Source organism: Miscanthus floridulus, chromosome 7 (assembly GCF_019320115.1).
Source record: "Miscanthus floridulus cultivar M001 chromosome 7, ASM1932011v1, whole genome shotgun sequence".
NCBI classification, from domain to species: Eukaryota; Viridiplantae; Streptophyta; class Magnoliopsida; order Poales; family Poaceae; genus Miscanthus; species Miscanthus floridulus.
This window is the reverse complement of record NC_089586.1, coordinates 15,087,993-15,096,582: the sequence shown is the minus strand read 5'-3', so window position 1 is coordinate 15,096,582 and position 8,590 is coordinate 15,087,993. Positions and strand designations below refer to the sequence as shown.

General features: G+C 54.4%; 1 non-coding gene across 1 annotated transcript; it reads right to left on the bottom strand.

Annotated features, from left to right (window-relative positions):
* Positions 1 to 2,211: 2,211 nt before the first annotated feature.
* Positions 2,212 to 2,350, bottom strand: LOC136468278 (small nucleolar RNA Z247). The gene has a single exon (XR_010761794.1). It is a non-coding gene; the product is annotated as a small nucleolar RNA Z247 (small nucleolar RNA).
* Between the last annotated feature and the right edge of the window lie 6,240 nt (positions 2,351 to 8,590).

The following is an 8,590-nucleotide window of genomic DNA, read 5'->3' as shown; positions in this document are numbered from 1 at the left end:
TCTGCCTCCCGACAGGGAACACATGAAATATGGATGGATCTCCCCCGTTTCTTCACCAAAGACCGCCATGTTTGTTCCTGTGACATCCACAACAACTGGAGAACTGGACACAACATTAGTAGCACAGAATTAACCACTGTTTGATCACGCAAAGATGCATCCCCAAAGTCAGCGAAAGGATTAAGAAGGATATCAGGAAGGAGTGCTAATTCTGCACGAAGCCGGGCACTAGCATTGGGACGAAGTGAGGCAAAGGGAAACACGTTCTCATCAAATACCACATCCCTGGAAACATACACACACCCCTCTGAGGGATCCAAGCACTTGAATCCTTTGTGTAGATTGCTATATCCTAGGAAGACACGACGCTTGGATCTAAATTGAAGCTTCTTGGAGTTGTAGGGCCACAGATTTGGCCACACATCACAACCAAACGATCGTAAGAATGTATAATCTGGTGGACTACCAAGAAGACGCTCATAGGGAGTTTCATTGTTGATGACTCTAGAGGGAAGGCGATTGATGAGAAACACGGCAGTAAGAAAAGTTTCATCCCAAAATTTTAGTGGCTTGGATGCATGTGCGAGAAGGGACAGGCCTACTTCGATAATGTGTCAATGTTTGCGCTCGACAGACCCATTTTGTTGGTCGGCGTGGGGATAAGAGACATGATGAGAAATGCCGATGTGCGTGAAGAATGAATTTGAGGACTGATACTCCCCTCCCCAATCAGTTTGAACCGCATGGATTTTACGATTAAATTGTCTTTCTACCAAGTTTTGGAAATCATGGAAACAACGAAACACCTCGGACTTATGACGCAACAAAGAAATCTAGGAAAATTTGTTGTAATCGTCAATGAAGCTCACATAATAATCATGTCGGCCAACAGAAGTTGGAGCCGGTCCCCATACATCTGAAAAGACAAGGTCCAAAGGACTAGATGAAACACTAGTAGATTTGGGATAGTGCAATTGGTGACTTTTGCCCTACTGACATGCATCACATATCACATAATTATTCGAATCTCTAATAAAGGAAGCTTGTGGCGACTAAGAACTTGCTGGACTATGGGAGTGGAAGCATGTCCTAGTCTATGGTGCCACAAGGAAGTGGTGGGCCTGAAGACGCCATGCACTTGTTTATTCGGATGTGGCTTCAAAGGATAGAGGCCGCCCTCACATCAGCCTCTGTGGAGAGTCCTCCTTGTTACCTATTCCTTGATGAAAAGACGATCCGGATGAAATTCAAGAAAAATATTATTATCACGTGCAAGGCGATTGACGGAAACAAGGCTTTTGTTGGCATTAGGGACATGAAGTATATTGTTGAGATGAAGTTTACTGACTAGGGAATGCAAGGTGCTATGACCAACATGATTAATTCTCATACTTGTCCCACTTGCAATGTGGACCTGCTCATCACCGTGATACTTGTCATGGACGGTCAGCTTCTCCAATTCACCGGCGACATGATCTGTGGCGCCAGTATCCATGTACCAGTTGCTATCAATCATGTAGGATGTTGTGGCTGAGGACGCGCTCTTCTATGGGGGGCTAGTGAAGGAGGCTGTGGGACATAGTCCTTGGGTACCCCGTAAGGAAGGGAGAAGATCTAGTCTGACTAGGATTCTCCGCATGTAATCCTAGTAACATTGCTATCCTGTAATCCTACTAGGACTCCTCTATTGTAACCGATAAGGAATCCGCCCCCCTGGACTATATAAAGGAGGGCAAGGCTCCCTAGATCGGCAGCCATGAGACAACAGATGTACCAACACAATCATACAAACCAATCCAACACAAAAAGGCCACACGCCACACTGGACTAAGGTATTACGCTCATTGCGTCCTGAACCAGTATAAATCGTCTGTCTCTTGCGTTTATCGCTGAGTTCAGCATATATCAAAGCCCACCAACCATCGTCCCGGGTAACCCCATGACAAGTTGTCGGTCCTCAAACACCGACAGAGGCATCAAACCTCTTGTAGCAATGCGGCACCATATGCCCCTCCTTCCCGCACAGTTGGTAGGTCACGTCAGAGGAGGAGCTACCCTGAGCACGGCTGCCACCACAACTGCCCCTCTGGTCACGTCCGCCAGATCCATGACCTCCTCCACGGCCACGAGAGAAGCCGCCATTCTTGCGACCTCCCTTGGATGCCACATTTGCCAAGGAGTGAGATCCCCCGGCGTGGAGCTCCATCCGCTGTTCGAAGCTAACGAGTTGTGTATACAATTCATCCACTGAAATGGGCTCAACTCGCGCAGCCACAGCAGACACCACCGGGTTGAACTCCATGTCAAGCCTGGTGAGAATATAGGAGACAAGCTCCTCGTCTTCAAGTCGATGGCCAGCAGATGCCATCTCATCTGCTAACCCTTTCATCTTTGAGAAATATTCATTGATGGTGGGCGCTCCTTTGGACGCCGTCGCCAGCACCATGTAAGTGCTGACCACATGCACACGGGTGGGCAGCGAACATCCCCTCTATGGCCACCCAAGCAGCCGCAACAGTCTCAGCAGTGGAGACCTGATCTCACGCGAGAGGTTGGAGAGGAGGTAGTTGAGGACGGTCTGGTCCTTCGCGAACCAGTTCTCATATGTACTCTGGGTTTGGAGTAGGCTTGGTGTCCTTCCCTTTCTCATCGCCCGTGGCGGCGAGGAACGCTGATGTAGCCTCCGTTGCCGAGCTAATGTGCCCGACGAGTTGGGCACTCCTCAGTGCTGATAGCACTTGGGCACGCCACATCATGTGATTGGAACACATGATCTTCTCGCTCATGGGACAACCGAGCAATGGAGCAACAGACGCAGCGGATGAAGATTGGGACGCCATGTTCGAGTTCCTTTAGGAAGAGGGCTCTGAATACCATGTGGAAATGTGTGGAACGAGATACCTCTCTAGGTACTCGGCTGCATGTTAATATAGATCAGGAAGCCCTAGACGGCTTGTACAACAAAGTAGATTACAACAAGATAGATTACACGGAGTAACAAACTCCCATCTTGGACTGGAAGCCAAGATATTCTAGATACACGCTAACAACCGAGGATAGGATAACAACCTATCGTCTAACACCGCTACTGCCCCAAAGCATTGGCATCTGCTCCGATCCTCCTACTTTGACAGCTTCATTATGTTGGCCACTGGATCACCGGCTCAGGCGAGTGAACCACTCAGCCGATCTTGCCGAGCACCCGCTAGTATTGCTGAGCACCCACTAGCCGTGCTGACCATGAGTAGATGTTGCCCGTGCCATGCACTACGACCAGAGCTAGAAGAAGAAGGGAGAACAGAGCAAGCACGCACAATACAAGACACCAGCGTTGACCAAAGCCCTGTCTATGAGATGACAAATCTGAACTCTCTTTACTGAGTTGCCGTGTATGTCCATTTATACAACTCTATCTATCTAGTCCTAGCACAGCGCACATGCTGCAATAGTAACTAGATAACCTGATAGGGCTGACTCTGTGTTGGCCACTGCCTGTTCCTACAGTGCTGTAGGTGAGCGGTGCGGCGCCTGCACCTGCAGCACTATAGTGTCACAGCAGGGGGCTAGTTCGACGCCGCCTTCCCTTGCTGTGTTCACACAAGGAATACAGTGGATTAGCTAACAATCTTCCCCTAATCCTACTGCTAAACCTTGTACCCCCTCTATGCCAATCATCTCCTTTAGCTCTGTGAGTTGAAGTCATTCGAGCGGCTTGGTGAGGATGTCCACGAGCTGCTGACCAATTTCGACAAACTCGATGACGATCTGCCCTGCATCGACACAGTCCCTGAGGAAGTGGAACTTCACGTCGATGTGGTTACTCCGGTCGTGCAGAACCGGATTCTTTGCGAGGGCGATGATGGGCTGGTTGTCCACCATTAGTGCTGGTGAGTGAGCTTCCACGCCGGTCAGCTCGCCCAGCAGCCGGCGTAGCCACACAACTTGGCACGCCGCTGTGGCCGTTGCTACGTACTCTGCCTCGCACATAGATAGCGCCACCACCTTCTGTTTCAGCGATAGCCATGAAATTGGGGCCGACCCGAGGAAGACGAGCATGCCAGAGGTGCTCTGTCGTCCGTCGATGTCCCCCGCCATGTCTGCATCGCTGAACACCGTGAGCTGCAGCCTACTCCCGCTGGTCTTTGGGAAGATGATTCCATGATTCACCGTCCCCTTTACGTAGCGTAGTAGCCGCTTCACCGCAGCCCAGTGATCCTCTCTGGGATCTTCCATGAAGTGACTAACGTAGCCCACGGCGAACGCAATGTCCGGCCTCGTGTGGACTAGGTAGCGCAGACCGCCGACGATGCTCCGGTAGAGTGTTGCATCCACCTTCGCCGCAGTACTGGCCTTCGTCAGCTTCAGTCACTCCTCCATCGGAGTCACGCATGACTTGCACTCCACCATGCCGCTCCTCTCCAACAGCTTGGAGGCATACGCGCTTTGACCGAGCGTGAGTTCCTCCTTCCCCTGTCTCATCTTGATGCCGAGGTAGTAGGAGAGTGCGCCGAGATCGCTCATTCGAAAACGAGCTGCCATCTCGCGCTTGAAGCTATTGATGTCCTCCGTGCGCACGCCGGTGACGATTAAGTCATCCACATACACGTCGACCATGAGCTCCTCCTTCCCCTGTCGTCGCGTGTAGAGTGCGTGCTCGGTTGCGCACCTTTGAAACCCAAGCTCGCCCAGCGTAGCGTCAAGCTTGGCGTTCCATGCTCGAGGGGCTTGCCGCAGCCCATAGAGCGCTTTGCGGAGTCGGAGCACCCTGTGCTCCTCTCCCTTGACGGCGAACCCTAGAGGTTGCCTGACGAAGACCGTTTCCGCCAGCTCACCGTTGAGGAAGGACGATTTAACGTCCAAGTGATGGACGCACCAGTCCTTTGCTGCTGCCAAAGCAAGTAGCAAATGGACCAACTCCATGCACGCTACTAGCGCAAAGACCTCCTCGAAGTCTATGCCCTCACACTGTACAAAGCCTCGGGCAATGAGGCGCGCCTTGTGTTTGACAATGGCGCCGAGCTCATCCCTTTTGACCTTGTACACCCACTTTAGGCTGATCCGATGGCATCCTGGAGGTGCATCGACGAGCTGCCAAGTCTCGTTTTCCTCGATCACCTTCATCTCCTCCAGCATCGCCCGTCACCAGTTTCCATCGCGCTCGGCTAGCGTGAACGTGGGTGGTTCCTCTGCACTGACGAGTAGCAGCTCTACGTCATTGAGCAGCCTACCCGCTAGACCTGAGGGACCTATGCCGCCGATGATGTCGTCCAGCCTGTGGAACCTCAACTCCTCACCTTCGTGGTAGGCGTCCATGAACTCAGTGATGTCACTTGGAGGTGAGGCGAACTCGATCAGCATCGATGGAGTTCCCTGTTCCGCCGGAGTGCTCGGCATAGCACTTGATGTGCTCGGCACTGCTTCTGGATAGCTCGTCATTACTCCTGCAGTGTTTGGCCACACTGTAGGAGTGTCCAGCCTCAGTCTTGGAGTGGTCGGCACCACTGCAAGACGTCTTGGCTCCGCCACGGGAGTGCTTGGCACCCGTTCTGAAGTGGTCGCCACCACTGCAGAACCTCCTGGCTCCACTCCTGGCGTGCTCGGCATCCCTCCCGAAGTGCTCGGCACTGCCCCCGAAGTGCTCGACTCTACCGCTAGAGTGCTCGGCTCTCGTCTCGGAGTGCTTGGCACCTGTTCCATAGCATCTCCACCGCCGTGGACGACCAAGTGCTCGATGACAAAGGTGTTGGTGAAGCCACCAGCTTCCCCCGTGCTCAGACTGCTCCAGTCCCAAGCCGCCTTCTCGTCGAACATGACATCGCGCGAGACAAGCACTGTCTCCGCGTGGGTCATAGAGTCGGTACGCCTTGGTACCCTCCACGTAGCCCAGGAACACCATGGGTGTGCTCCTGTCCTCCAGCTTGGTGAGGTTTGGCTTCATCTTCCTGACGTGGCCGATGCAACCGAATGTCTGGAGGAAGGACACGTTCGGCTTGCACCCGTACCAAGCTTCGAATGGCGTCTTGCCCATCAGGGCCTTGGTTGGAGCGCGGTTGAGGATGAACACCGCCATGGTCACCACCTCTCCCTAGAACTTTGTCGGCATCCCTTTGGCCTTCATCATGGATCGGGCCATGCCGACCACCGTCTGGTTCCGCCTCTCCACCACGCCATTCTGTTGTGGCGAGTACGGCGCGGTGTGGTGTTGCCCCACACCCTGATCCGCGCAGTACGCAGTGAACTCCACCGAAGTGAATTCACCGCCGCGATCAGTCCTCAGCACGCGGAGCTTCTTGCCGCTCTCGGCCTCCGCACGCGTCTTGAACTTCTTGATCGCCCCCGCCGCTTCATCCTTGCTCGTTAGGAGTTGCAGCCACATGTAGCGACTGCAATCATCCATGAGCAGGAGGAAGTACCGCCGACCACCGCATGTAGCAGGCGTGATCGGCCCGCAGAGGTCACCGTGAACGAGCTCGAGAGCTTCCTCCGCACGATACTTGGCCGCCTTTGGGAAAGGTAGCCTCCTCTGCTTCCCGACCAGGCAGCTATCACATAGCTCGCCTCCGTGCTTGATGTGGGGTAGCCCTCGGACCATCTGCCCCAGCCAACCAAGCACGTCGAAGCTGAGATGTCCGAACCGGGCATGCCACATCCACGGTTCCTCGGAGTGCCTTGCCGCCAGGCACACCGGCTGCTCTACCTTCAGGTCGAGTAGGTACAACCGGTTCAGGGACCTCTTCACCTTGGCAAGAAGTCACTGCTCCCGGTCCCTGATCCTAAGGACACCATCCTTGATCAGAACCTCGCTACCGCGCTCATCTAGCTGACCAATGCTGATGATGCTTGAACGCAGCTACGGGATGTAATATACATCCGTTAGCGCGCGGTGCTCCCCGTTCTGGCATCTGAAGATGATGGTGTCGCGCCCTTGGATAGCCACCCTTGAGCCGTCACCAAACTTCACCGTACCGGTAACATCGCCGTCGAGCTCGGAGAAGGATTCCTTAGAGCCTGTCATGTGGTTGCTGGCACAAGAGTCCAGATACCACCGTTGCTCCTGGTCGGCGCCCACACACCCGAGGTGAACTTGGGCGCGTGGTTCGTCGAGGTTGACGGTCTTCAGAGCCCTCCCAGGTCCTTCCACCATCGTCGCCTCTTTCCTCTCCTCGGCCTCGACGTCGTGCAGTGCACAGAACGTCGCCATTAGGATAGTGGCCTCATCCTCATCATCAGCTTGCGCCAGATGAGCCTGAGCCTTCTTCTCCTGCTTGCGATCTGGGCACTCTCGTGCCCAATGGCCCATCTTCCCGCAACGTCGGCAGGCGTTGGGGTCGACCTGCTTCTTCTCCGAAGAAGCCCTGTCGTGGTGCTTGCCCTTGCCACCGCGACTGGAGGAGGCTGCCTTCCTGGAGTTCCTCTGAGCAGCCCACTCCTCTTCTGTCAGCAGGAGTTTCCCACTGTCCTTCGTTGCTGTTGCCTGCTCCAGGCGCTCGTCCCCCGCCCGCAGACGGCCTGTCACATCCTCAATTGTGAGGGTGGACAAGTCCAGCATCGTCTCTATAGAGAGAGTGATCTGGATGTACTTCGCCGGAACGGAGCTAGTGGAGGTACTTGGAGACCGCCTCTTCTTCGTCGATGGTGACGCCGTGGCTCTTCAGCTTGCTGATGAGCGTCTGCAGGCGGAGGGAGAAATTCTCCACCGTTTCACCATCCTTGAACTTGAGGAGGGCGTACTCCTGCTTCAGAAGCTGGGCCGTCGCCTTCTTTGCGCGGTCGGAACCGACGCGCATCGCTGCAATAGCCTCACATGCCTCCTTAGCCGAGCTCTTCGCCCCCAACGACTCCCTGTACTCCGCTGGTATAGCATCGATGATAGCCTCCAATACTGACATGTCATCTTCCTCATTGTCGGTGCCCTTGTCAACAGCATTCCAGAGCCATCGGGCTCTGAGCTTGACCTTCATGGTCACCGACCACTCTCCATAGTTGGTGCGAGTCAGCGTCGGCCAATTGGTGCCGCTGACCTCCCGCACCGCGCGAACAATGACCTCCTCTCGTGGTTGGGCAGCCACAGCAGTGCCACTGCTGTCGCCCAACTCCGAACCGCCTGTCGTCGCCATCAGTTAGACTGGCGACGGTACTCTGGCGCTCTGATACCACTTGTTGGCCCACTGGATCACCGGCTCAGGCGAGTGAACCACTCAACCGATCTTGCCGAGCACCCGCTAGTGTTGCCGAGCACCCACTAGTCGTGCCGACCACGAGTAGACGTTGTTCGTGCCACGCACTACGACCAGAGCTAGAAGAAGAAGGGAGAACAGAACAAGCACGCACAATACAAGACACCAGCGTTGGCTAAAACCCTGTCTGTGAGATGGCAAATCTGAACTCTCTTTACTAAGTTACCGTGTATGTCCATTTATACAACTCTATATATCTAGTCCTAGCACAGCGCACATGCTGCAACAGTAACTAGATAACCTGACAGGACTGACTCTGCGCCGGCTACTGCCTGTTCCTACAGTGCTGCAGGTGAGCGGTGCGGCGCCTGCACCTGCAGCGCTACAGTGTCACAGCAGGGAGCCAGTTCGAC